Here is a 13,899-nt window from a genome sequence, read left to right as displayed (position 1 = left end):
ATGGGTCACTGCTGTGCTACTTGGTGGCTTCTCTCTGCAGGACCATTATTCTAGCAAAGCGTCAGTGGCCATGTCTCACTTCACTTCCTACTTTCCAGCCAAGTACCTCCACCCAATCTCCTTGTTATTGTATTCATTCCCTTTCCTCCCCTTAGCCCCATGCCAGTTCTGGAATCACATACCATGACCAAACCAACCACGTCACTGCTCCTGAAAAGGATGTGCCAATCTACCCCATCACAATCTTACCCCCCATACCTGTAACTCCTTGTTCTCACCCTGATTATAACATCAACTTCAGGGCAGGGACTGTTTTTTGGCTTTTATGTAGTATAAATATTGGGGTTTATTATCCCAAAGCACACTTATACTCTTGGGTTGGGTCCCAGAGAGTGGTACCCACTGCTCCCCTCACAATGCAAGGGCTGTTTTTTTTAAACAGCCAGCGTTTATAGAATACCTTGAGACTTGCAAAGTCCATATCTTATTTCATTTGATGCTCACAAAAAACCTGGGCAAGTAGGAGTTATTATTACCCCCATTTCACAGACAATGAGACTGAGGCCAACAGAAGTAAAGTTATCTGCTCAGCAGCACACAGCTAGTAAGTTTCTGGGGAGGAAATCAAACTCAGGTCTTCCTGATTCCAAGCATAGGGCTTTTACCTACCGTATCACCTCATGTGTAAAGTCACTCATGAGTTCTTCCTAATGTCATTTGACTAGCTAATATCTCCCCAATATCAATTAATCAATAATCATAAATTGTCTTTCACAAAGGGATATTTATTGAGAAGGTATAGCAAGAATTGAAATGCAGAAACATCCAGAACTGGGAATATGCTCTCTCTTCTGCACACTGTATGCCCTAGGGAGAATGGGTACAGCTTAAAGTGATTGCTACCTCACACTCCCTTACCTCAGTCAGGGCAGAAGGGCGTGGTGGTGGTATACTCCCTGACTGTGAGAGTCAGGCTCTTTCTCAGAGCTAGACCTTCATCACACTTGGATATTGTTGTTACCAGCTATGGCTGTTGAAGGGACATTTGAGGGTTCCTTGCACATTTCAAAGATCATTTGATTGTAACCTGGTGGTTTGTCTCCAATATTAGTCAGGATCCAGATTGAGAAAGAACACATATAGACACACACAGACACAGACACAGACACACAGACACACACACACCCCAACCCAGAAGCACCAGGCATTCACGGCCATGTGGTGAATGGATCAGGAGATCAGACAGCTGCTGCTGTCACTTCTCCTTCTCCCAGAAGCCCACAGCATTTCTTCCTCCTCACTTGAAAGCCACCAGAGAAGAGAAAGTACATATGTTTAAACCTTTGGATGAATGCTCAGTTCTGGCTCAGCAGCCAATTAAAAGGCTTTTTATCTCTGAACCAACAGGAAAGATCCAGGGGACACCCACCGAGAGGCTGATCCATCAGGCATCTCCAGAAGCAGGCTCACCAAGCCTTGCTGGCACCAAGCAGAGAGAAATGTGCATGATCCAAGGACTGACCCTTCATTAGCCGGTCCCCCATTGCATCAGGACTTGTATCCCTGGAGTTTAGCACAGTGCTAGGAACATAGCAAATGAATAATACGTACATTTTTGATAATTCATGGGATCCTATCCTTCCTTGAAATCTGCTTTTTCAAAATTTGGGTGCATGCAAGATTATGCTCAGCTTTCCTCTTCTCTAATGTTAAAACAGTAAGTAGGCATGGCAGGAACTGGGCAATCAACTCCAAATGTGGCCAAGGTTTGAAAGGAAGAGTGTGGTGATAGTGGAAAAAAGGATTGTTCTGTTATTGACAACAATAGTGTCCGATGTCCTAGGTTCAAATTCTGATTCTGTTACTAACTAGAAATGTGACCAAGAGCAAAATGCTTGACCTTGACATGGCTGTCTCTTCCTCTGTAATCTGTGAATTATACTATGTATCTCACCAAGGTTACTAAAAGGAAGTCCTTTAGAAAACTTAAAGTACTATATATGTGGGAGTTACTTATGTTCTGTTTATGGAAGGGAGCTAAGAATATGGAATACCAGAGTTGGAAGGAATCTTAATGCATAGAATTTAATAAAGATCCTTGGAAAATAGACCAACTGAGGTAGAAGGAACAGAATGTCAGAGCTGGGAGGGTCCTTAGAACAGGGAAATCACAGCTGGAAGGAACCTTAGAATATGGGATTTCAGAGCTGGGAGGGCCCTTAGAACAGAGAATTTTCCAAAGAGATGAATATTGTGATTTAAAAGGTCAGACCAGCAGAGGAACTTGGAAATATAGTATAATGTAATAATAATAACAGCAACAACAATAATAATGGTGATGATGACGATTGTGGTGATGATGATGGTGGTAGTGATGATGGTGATGATGATTGTGGTGATGATGATGCTGATGATGGTGGTGGTCATGGTGATGATGATGGTGCTGGTGGTGATGATGGTCATGGTGATGATGATGGTGATGATGATGATGATGATGGTGATGATGGTGGTGATGGTGGTGATCATGATGATGATGATGGTGATGATGATGGTGGTGATGGTGGTGGTCATGGTGATGATGATGATGATGATGGTGGTGGTGGTGATGATGGTGATGATGATGGTGATGGTGATGGTGTGATGGTGGTGGTCATGGTGATGATGATGATGGTGCTGGTGATGATGATGGTAGTGATGGTGATGATGGTCATGGTGATGATGGTGATGATGGTGGTGGTCATGGTGATGGTGATGATAGCTATTACTCTTTAAGGTCTGAAACGCACTTTACAAACATTACCTTATTTCATCCTCACAACAAGCCTGAGAGGGAGGTGCTATTATATTTTACAGATAAGGAAACTGAAGTTAAGTGACTTGGCCAGGGTTACCGAACTAGTAAATGTCTTCCTGATGCCAGGTCCATGACTCTATCAACTGTGTCACCCAAGACTCTGAACCAGCTCTTGAACCTGGGTTCTCCTTCTACCTCTTGTTGTTTTCAGTAAAGCATTACTGCTTGCCTCTTGAGCCTCAGTTTCCCCCTTTGGAAAGCTGAGGTTAATCATAGTGGTCAGATGGTCTACTTCTCTGGTTGGCATCAGGATCCATTGAGCGAGGGATACACGGAGCCTCTTTAAGTCCTCTGGAGTGCCATGTAAATGTCAACCATTATTGTTAAAATATTATCATTATTTGTTAAGAAATGTGGGGCCTAGCAGGTACTACCAGCATCACCCAACCTAGTGCACGCCTGACTCCCAGGTCAGAGGGAGTCTTTTTTCTGGAACTAGATCCTAACTGCTTAAAATTAGGAACTCTTGTCTTACCCTTCTTTCTGATTCCCCATAATGCCTGGCGCAGGTCACTGCACATAGAAAACACCCGCCTAAGAGACGGACTCTGTGACTTGAGATGCCCATCATGCCCATCTGAGGGCCTCAGTTGCCTATTCTGTAATAGGAGTAAATACTGATCTTTGACATTCCCTCTTCCTGCAGAATTGTAGGCTTCTGTGATCGAAAATCCTGGAGCCCGGCCCTGGGAATGCCGTTCTGGGGGGTCTGGCCTGTCTCTGATCCCTGCTGTGTGACTTTGGGCCTCATGCCTTCCCTCTCTGCCCCTCTGCACCCACTCCTTGACCTCTCTGCTGCAGGAGGGACTGAATAAAGTTTTCCTTTGAAGTCCAAAGTGATTTGGAAGCTCTTGAGAATGAAGTGTCTCCTGCATAAGTGTTTAATTATCCTATTATAGGACATTTACTGGGCCCTGGGATTTTAATAATTATTAATATCGTATTAAACAATGAATTATCATGAACAATTAAAATTAATTACATTTCCTAGAGTTAATTAAATTATTCTTTTAATGGGCCAAATGACTGTTCAGACATAAAAATTCAGGATCCGGCCCTGGGAAAGCCTGTGAAAAATTGGAGTGTGGATGGGATGGGGATAAGTCTGCTCGTTGGTCTTAGGGACGAGTTGGGTGAATAGAATTGGTGCTTGGAAATCTAGCTGAGTACAGAAAATGGTGCAAAAACCACTGGGACCCACCTGAAAGGCTCTCCTTTCTTCAAGGCCTAGCTCAAAGCTCCCTTCCTCCAGGGAGCCTTCCATGATTACCCCATCTTGGTAGTGAGTAAGCTCAGTAACAATACATTTGATGTACAATGTACATCACACACACAAAATGTACAATATGTTCGTCCTACTTGGGGCAGCTAGGACATTCAGTGGATAGTTTTGTCAGGCCTGTAGTCCCAAAGACTCATATTCCTGAGTTCAAATTCAGCCTTAGACACTCACTACCTGTGTGACCCTGGGCAAGTCACTTAATCTCTATTTGCCTCAGTTTCCTCATCTGTAATATTAGCTGGAGAAGGAAATGGCAAACCACTCCAGTATTTTTGCCAAGAAATGGGGTCATGGAGAGTCAGACATAGAGAAATGACTGAGTGCCAGCATCATGGTGGGTGCTGGAGAATAGGCCCATTGGGGCTGGGAAGTAAAGAGTGGCAGCATCGATGTTATTTGATATGAAGGTGGGGTGTTGGGGGGCCTTTCTCTGGTAAGGAGGGATGTTCTCCGGGGGCTGTGATCTGGGATACAGCCTGAACTGCTTCCAGCATGTACCAGTGGGGGAAAAGCCCAGATAAGACCGTAAGCAGATTCCATCTACACTTCCCTTCTTGTGCTGACAGTCAGAATGACAGAATTTCAGACATGTATGAGATCTCAGCACACCTCTGTTCTGATATATCCATGAAACACATCTCTGCTCAGTTGTACTAACAGGATTCTAGCTTCTTGCCCCTGGAGGAAGGCTAACACAAGGCCAGGAAGGCATGGGGAATGCAAGGGACACCTGTGGGCAAGGGAGGGCCTAACCCTGCCCCACTCTCCCACTCTGCCTGGCCCCTTAGTGGGGGGAGTGGATGGGGCTCTGCCCACCTACTTCAAGTTTTATTCCACTCCAATCCATCCTTCTCTCAGATCTTCCTACCATGTCACCCCCACTCCCCCCAATTCATTAAACACCAGTGGGGCTCCACTGTCAGATAGAAAATCCTCTGCCTGACATTTAAAACCCTTCACAACCTGGTCATCTCCTACCTTTCTGATTTTGGTAGACGTTCCTCCCATCCAGGTCCCTGGTTGATCCAGCCATACTGGTCCCCCACAGTTTTCCATCTCCTAATTCTGACTCTTTGCCTTTGAACTGTCTGTTCCCCCCAGGTCTGGAATGCTCTCCTCACCGTCTTCCTTCAAGACTCAATCTCGCCTTCTGCCGGAGACCTTGGCTGTCCCCCTCCTCTCTGAGAGGGCCTCCCATTTCCATGGTGTGAGACTTGTGTCTACATAGTTTGCGTGGTTGGTCCCCCATTAGACTATAAGCTCCTTGAGGGAAGTGGCTGTTTTGGTTTGGCTGTTTTCATATCCACAGCACTTAGCACAGTATCTGGAACATAGAAAGTGCTTAATAGAAAATAAACATTTACCTACTATGTGCCAAATATGGTGCTGTGCTTTACAGACATTTGCTCATTACCACATCCCTGAGGTAGGTGTTATTATTGTCCCCATATTACCCTTGAGGAAACTTAGGCACACAGAGGTGAAGTGACTGGCGCAGGGTCACACAATCTGAGGGTGGACTTGAACTCGGGTCTCCCTGACTCCTGGCCCAGCTGACAATGCTTGTTGCCTGAATGTAACTCACTAGATAGGAGAAGATAAAGATTTTTCTCTTGATTATTGGGATCAGAATGGGGTGTGTGTAGGGGTGAGAATGGCATTGAATTAGAGTCAGATCATTTGATTTTGAATCCTGGTTCTCTTACTGCATTTCACAAATCACTTGACTTCTCTGGGCATCTATTTTTTCACCTGTAAATGGAAGGGGTTGGATAATTTCAGGAAAGCTGACACCTGCTCCCCACCATGTGGCAGAGAGGCGTTGGCCTCAAGGTGCAGAATGAGACATACATTTCTGGACATGGCCAGAGAGGGAATTTGCTTTGTTTCCCTAGGAATAGTTGTTACTTGTGTTTTTTTCCCTTTTTCCTGGTTTAATTGTGATTAAGGACAAGGGAGTGAGAGGGAAAGGAATAAATACTTGGGAATTAACAAGTAAAGAAGAAATAAATTTAAAAAATGAAGGCACTGAGCAGCTGATCTCTGAGTCTCCTTACAGCTCAAAACCATCCCTTCCGTGTTGCTGTTATCTGAACTCCGGTCAGAGGGGGTCGGGGGGGGGGGAGGGGAGGGACTCCTGAGGAATTGGCACCAGGCTCCAAATCTGCAGGACACAATGTCCAAAGCAGAGACTCCAGGCCTGGCTTCTGTAGCAGCAAGCACCCCAAGCGTCCTCAGGGTTTGCAGCTACCACAGGTTCTTGGATCTGCTTTGTTAAAGGAAAGCAACTCAAAATGGGTTAACAAGCTTAATTAACAAGTTAATCCATCAGACATATATCGTTTACCTTGTTCAGGAGAAAAGGTCAGCACCCTGAACCTCAAAGTATACAGGCATAATTATCAAGACAGAAACATCAAGTAGACAGATTTCCAAATTGTCCAACCATTACATCCATACCCAGTCAACATCTGGGTTTCCACATTCTGGGTTTTTCAAAGCCGGGGGACTCTCAACAACGGCTTCCCAGAATTCAGATCAAATCACAGAACACTTCTCAAAGTGAGTCCCAAAACAAAGCTACACATCAGGGCTTATGTAGCCTTCTCCTGGCTCAGAGAATGTAACAACCTTATTGACCCACTGGCCAATCAAAAAGTATCTACTGAAAAACAAGCCTCCCTCCCCAGGCTTCTGGTGCATTTTAGCCTAGGGGCAGGGAAGATCTTTAAAATTTACATTCGCATTACAGCTTCCCAGGATGTTGAGGGGCTGTCTCTCAGGGAGAGCAGGAACATGAGATGCTCTGTTCCCAGGGGCTCACACAGCCCTATAGAGGAGCATAAAGCTAATCACTCTGCTTTGTCTGTTTCAAGTTTCCACTGATAAAACCAAGACATTAACCCCAATTGCCTCGGGTTTGGGGAAGCTCAAGTTGTGTTTGCAAAATGCTTTGGAGTTCTTGGTCTGAAAGGGACATCTCCGACATGCCTCTTTCAGGCATTTTCACTAAGCCTCATGATAGCATGCTGTGTGGGGTGATGGATGATGTCCCAGGGCTCCACACGACTAGAACCAGGGAATGTCAGGACTTAGAGGGATAGAGCAAGAAGCAAACAAGAACACAACATTAGGGCATAGAATGTCAGAGATGCCAGAGGCCTTACTAAGAACCTGGAACATCACAGCTGGGGCACCATTAGAACACAGGATGTCAGAACAAGGAGGGTCCTTAGAACATAGAATGTCAGAGCTGGGAGGGCCTTAGAACACAGGATGTCAGAGCTGGGAGGGCCCTTAGAACACAGGATATCAGAACTGGGAGGTTCTTAGAGCACAGGATGTCAGGGCTGGGAGGGCCCTTAGAACACAGGATGTTAGAGCTGGGAGGGCCCTTAGAACATAGAATGTCAGAGCTGGGAGGGCCTTAGAACAAAGGATATCAGAAATGGGAGGCCCTTAGAACACAGGATGTCAGAGATCACAATGTCAGAGCCAGGAGGGCCCTTAGAACATACAATCTCAGAGTTGGGAGGGCCCTTAGAAGAATATTAAGATTGGGAGAAACCATAGGGCATGGGATCTTAGAATCTAGAATGCTAAGGAAGGCACTTTAGGGGCCAACCTTTCATTTTCCGGATAAGTAAACTGTAGCCATGAATAGCTTGTCCAGTGACAGACCCAAGTCTGGATCCCAAGGGTTTGTACTTTTTAGTTCACTGTTAGTAAACTAAATTACAATATACTAGCATTATAGTTAGTTTATTGTACTGATAGCTTTGCTGTTCCTGAGTAATTTTGAAAGGATCATAGATTCAAAGCAGGAAAATGCCTTCAAGGCCCTGGAATTCAACCCCTTCATTTTGTGTGAGTGGAAATGACTTTTCCTGGGTGACACAACTAGAAGTGCCTGTGGTGAGATTTGGACCCTCAGCTTCCAGAGCTCTATACAATATGTCACACTGGCCCATGTTAATTAATTAGACAAACCTCGGCTCTGTCTTCTCTGAGCTTACCAGAAGCTGGCAAACTTAATGGAAAAGCCCAGTCTCTCTCTTGTTCATTAATTAAGTGAATCTCCATTTTTTCAAAGATGAAAGCCTAAATCCCTAGCCTGGCATTCAAGGCCCTCCAGACTCCTTTTCTTCTACTCTCCTTCATGAGCTTTTATATTCTAGCTGAATTGGGCTACTGAACTTGTCCTCTGTCTCCTGCCTCACCCCATGCCTGACATGACTTGATTCTCATTTCTGTTTCTCAGACATTTTGTTGGCTCTTCTCAGGTTTCCCTGTCCTTCTGAGTTCTCTTTTTTCATCTTCCTCCTCAGTTTTCTTCCTACTCTAATTTGGAATGGGTCTACAGAGGAGGGACTGATTTGCTTTCTCTGTGGATCCCTCATCTCCTAGTCCTGTGCTTACTAACAGGTGGATGGAGTTGAACTGAAATGGTCAAGGGCATTCCCTTCAGTGACCTTTCCCTAGCAGGGGTCTCTGAAGTTCAGATGCTTTGAGCAGCCTGTCCAAGGCCACATAGTCAAAGGGCATCTGAGGCAGAAATTAGAACTTAGGGTCTGTGAGGGGGAAGGGAGAGAGCCGATGAAGTTGGGCATTTTCAAGGACTGTGTAGGAGCAGCAGGGAGGTGAAGCCCTGCACATTGCCCTCTGGCCTAGCCTCCTTTGGCCTCTTCCCCCAAAGTGTGTATGGTGGGGATGGGGAGAAGTCTTCTGTCTTTCTGCTCTTTGAATGATGTAAAAAATCAACCAACTAACAAAACAACACAGATTTCTCCTGGATCCCCAGAAGAATTGGCCATCAGGACTTTGAATTGGAAAGGACCTCACAGGTCATGTACTTCAGGCACTCCTTCCACTCCCATTTTAAAAATGAGCAAAGTGAGGCCCAGACGGGAGTAATGGCCTGACCTGAGGACCTTCAGGATTTAAGGGGCAGAGGTGTGATTTCAGGCCAGGTTCTCTGACTCAACCAAATGCTCTTCTCACTACATCATGCCAAAGATAAATGCCTTTTTGTACCAAATGATGGAGCAAGTTGGATCCAGGGAAATTGAATCTACCAAGGATACCAAGGGAAGTTTGACCTCTGTCTTCTATCCAGAATGGATTTATTCAGTCATGTGCTTGTATGGAGTTCTCCCTGTGGAGGGAGTTCTCCAAAGGACATTGGGTAGGGCAGAAGAAAGTGTAAGCATGTGTGTGCATATATACATATACATAGATATGTGTGCATATGTATATATAGATATAGACATTTGTTGTATGTATTTATTATATATGGATATTCATATCTATTTCACATCTATATCCATATGAAAAGACAGCCCCTGCCCTCAGGGAGTTTCTAGTCTATGGTGCAAAACCAATCTTTTTCCCTAGGAAGCTCAAAGTCTAAGGAGAAAAGAAACAGTTCCTTTCATAAGAGAACTCCCAATTTAAAAGAGGGAGGTGGGGAGAAACTGTCCCTGCCCTGGGGAAGCTTCCAATCTCCTAGAGAAGGTAGTCCTTGCCTTCTGAAAGCGTTCCATAATATGGGGATGATAAAATCCCATAACTTTTAGCAGCTCCTGGGCACATCCTTACCTTTGGTCTTATGAAGGAGTCAGTTCTTGCCCTTGGGGAACTTCCTGTCTTATGAGGAAATTTAGCCCTTCTCCCCTGGACCTTTAGTCTGAGGGGGGACACCCTGTCCTCCTCCTCTGGAGTTCCTACTCTGATGACCACAGTCCTTGAGGTCAGAAAACCTTCTGTATGATGGGGAAGACATAATCCCTGCCTTCGTGGAGCTTCTGGTCTGATGTCAGAAACCGTGAGGGTCTTTCCCTCCCAGGCTGATTTTTTTTGACTAGGTAAGGGGGCCTTCTTTGTCTCATTTCTTCCCTAGCCTTAATCACTGAATGGGCATTGCCTCAGTCAAACTGAGACCTGGGAAAGACCTTAGCTTAAAAAGACCAAAGTCTCCCACTAAATCTGGGGTCATCTCCAATCATCCTGATATATATCATGGCACTAGGCCCAGGTGGTTCCAGAGGAGAAAGTGAGGCTGGTGATTTTGCACAGCCCTTCCTCACTTAAACCCAATTCACTTGCATGTCATGGCATCACCTCCCCGATGTCATGGTCTCCACTTCAAGAACAAAGTACAAACAGCAACAACAACAGTCTTATACAGAAAACTTTCTGATGGGGAAATGTGTGGGAAAAGCCATGTATTATATACTGTATTAGCTACCTGAGCTGGGAGGATCTAGAACCAGGAGAACTTCCTGGAGGAGGCAGCAGAGATGCTCCCATTGTCCCGGGGCTTCTGAGCTGGCAGCTTGGCCATGCCTGGCCTCCCTCTCCTGGCTGCCAAGTGGTCCCAGACTCTGGGACCTCTCCTGACCCTCCCTCCTCCCCTCCCCAACCTGCTTCTCAGAGGTCTGCCAGACTTACAACTCATCCAGAGCAAGGAGGCATTTTTAAAGTACATAATGAAAAGGTATAATAAAGATAATTGAAGGAGATACAAGGTGCTGAATGGAGATTTCAGTTTATAATGGAAAAACCATTGCTTCTTTTTCTTGTCTGTGCTGCCTGGATGTTAATAATCCTCTGTGCCATCAGCTCAGGCCTCTTCTATTTATCTATTATGACCAAATCCAGCACTAGTCAATAGGCCATTAGGGTCTGTCTGGGCCAGGGTAAGGTGTTGGGGCTGCTCAGTCATGTCTCACTCTTTGTGACCCTGTTATGGGTTTTTCTTAGCAAAGACATGAGAGTCATTTGCCATTATCCTCTCCAGTGGATTAAGGTTAAGTGACTTGCCCAGGGTCACACAGGAAGAGTCCGAGGCCAGCTTTGAACTCAGATCTTCCTGACTCCAGGAGTAGAACTCTATCCACTTAACCATCTAGCTGCCAGTCAATTGGCTATTAGAATATGTCTGGGCCAATGTAAAAAGTCAGTAATTGGCAAATGCATGTACTTGTACACAAAGTGGGATGGGCCAAAAAGTGTGGATAGTGTGAATGGTACAGTGCCTGCTAGGAAAACAGGTTAAGGTGCATTCAGTTCTGAATGTGGTACACGGAAGAGGTGTATTTTCCTTACTATTTATTGTCATCAGCAACATTTGGGTCCATAGCCTGATCATCGTAGACTCAGAGTTGGAAGGGACTTTGGAGGTCATTGAGTCGAACCCCCTCATTTGACAGAGGGGGAAACTGAGACCCAGAGAGGAGAGGTGACTTGTCCAGGACCATACAACTAATAAGCATCTGAAGCAGGATTTGTACGCAGGTCATCTTGATTCTAGGTCCTGTGCTCCATCTAGTATATCATCCTGCCTCTTAGGTGGGGTCAGTTTGGTCAAAAGGGTATGAGATGGACTCTGGCCTTGACTGTGGTAACATGTCAGAACTGGCCAGGGTTTGGGAGGGGAACCAATAAAATTCAAAGGTTTGGAGGGAATGTGTAGAACCAGACACAGGCTCTGTTCCCAGTACTGGCAACATCACCCTCCTTCTCTCCTTGTCTCTGTCTCTTCCTCTCTCCTCTCTCTGTTTCTCTCTATTTCTTTCTCTCTCCCCCTCCTCTCTGTCTCTTTCTCTCTGTCTCTCTCTCCCTCTCTCTCTGTCTCTGTCTCTCTCTTCCACACATACTTCCCATGAAGATTTTTACTTAGCCTGGATAGAAACATATTTATATACATATATATATACACACATAACCGTCTAGATGTATATGTATATAGGTTAAGCAAACATATGCATGGGAAGAGTTGTCAGGAGATAAGTAAGTGCAAATGGAAAACCCAGGTTGGATTGGTGCTAGGGAATCTTCAGAGATTGGAGTTGAGAGCATATATTCAGGGAAGATTGTATCTCTATGAGGTAGGGAATATTATTATTCCTATTTTATAGATGAGGAAACTGAATATCAGCGGAGCAAGTGACTTGCCCAGGGTCACATGGCTAGTAACCAGCTGAAGGAGGCCTTCTTGGTTCCAGGTCCTGTGATGCTACCAATCAGTACTGATTGATTGAATTGATCCTGCCAGCCTTTCCTCCCCCTCTGCCCAGCCCTGTGCTCATGTGCCCAGGTCCTTTATTTCAGGGAGTTAAGTCTGACTACAAGAGCTCCTTCATGTCCTGTCTTCATTCTTTTCCATGGGCTCTACCCCCTCCCCCTCCCAGAATTCCTATTCCCCTTCAAGGGTCAGCTCTTACTGCCTCAGGCTGATCTTGATCCCTGCTGCTAGTGAGGCCCCTTTCCCAAAATTTCCTGGTGTTAGACTCATGGGTTCAGAGACCCAGAGCTCTGAGGCTGTTGGCTCTCCCAGGATCATTATGCTAGAGCTGAAAGGGGCCTGAGGAGTCACAAGGTCCATTTGTCCCACCCAGATGAAGAACTGAGACCCAGAGAGGTCACACACATAGTAAATGACAGAGACGGTATTCCAGCCCAAATGCTCTGATGCCAAATCTAGCACCGTTTCCATTGCATCAAGCTTTGATTATGTGGTACATTGGATAGAAACCAAGCCTAGAGTCAGGAAGGGCTGAGTTCTAATCTGGCCTCAGATACTTACTTGCTGTGTGCCTCTGTTTGCCTCCGTTTCCTCCTCTGTAAAATGAGCTGGAGAAGGGAATGGCAAATTACTCCAGTATCTCTGTCAGGAAAACCCCAAATGGGGTGAGGATTTAGCATCATGACATCATAGATTTAGAACTAGGAATGAGTTTAAAAGCCATCAAATCAAAACCCCCATTTTATAGATGAGAAAGCTGAACCACAGAGGTTAAGTACATTGCCCTAGTTCATACAAGTCAGTACAGGCAGGATTTGAACCCATGGCCTTTGGCTCCAAAGCCAGCAGTCTTTCTGGCACACCAAACTATTTCTCAACATACTTATCTGTGTACCTGTTTTTCTCCCTAGGAGAATGTAAGCTTCTTGAAGGTAGGCACTATATCGTTTTGACTTTGTATCCTTGAAGCCTAAGCATAGTTCAGGAACTTGGTTGTAGGCTTACGGAACTGAAGTGAACTGAATGAAAAGGGTTAAACTGGCAGTGAACAGCAGGGTGGGACAGAGAAAATCAAAATAAGCGAACCGTTCAATCATATCCCCAAGCTCCCGGCTGAGGCCCTTCACAGACAAATGGGCAGAATGTCTGGGATGTACCTAATGACACAGAGTTATTTCAGAGCCATTATCTGGGATAACCATAATTACCTTCAGGAGCAGAGAAGGTCAAACTGGCTTGTCTGATTGCTTGACTCCAATGAAACTCTCACCAGCTTCTTGCCTATCAGCCCCAGCCTGGTACCAGCAAGGATGAGCCAAGGGAAGGCAAGAGGGACTGAGACATCAAGAGAGGGTGTGTCTTCTTCTGCATCCAGAGAGAAGCAGGGTCAGCCCGGACCCTTCCCTCATTCCCCTTCTGTCTGTTCTTCACAGGCTGGATGAGATGACCCTTCACAGGATCATAGAATGGCAGAGTTTGAAAGGGCTTTAAAATAGAAAATGTCCAAGCTGGAAGGGGCCTGGGAACATAGAATGTCAGAGATTGGAGGGGTCTTAGAATATAGAATGTCTGAGCTGAGAGGAACCATGGAATACATAATGTCAGAGCTTGAAGGGTCACTAGAAGAGAGGACATTAGAGCTGGGAAGAACCTTAGAACGTGGAATGTCAGAGTTGGGAAGGGCCTTAGAATATAGAATGTCAGAGCTGGAAAGGAACCTTAGAACTCAGAATGTCA

Source organism: Petaurus breviceps, unplaced genomic scaffold (assembly GCF_028583685.1).
Source record: "Petaurus breviceps papuanus isolate PSGF00001 unplaced genomic scaffold, PetGlider_PUasm1.0 91041, whole genome shotgun sequence".
In the NCBI taxonomy this organism is placed as follows: domain Eukaryota; kingdom Metazoa; phylum Chordata; class Mammalia; order Diprotodontia; family Petauridae; genus Petaurus; species Petaurus breviceps.
This window is presented reverse-complemented; position numbering follows the sequence as displayed.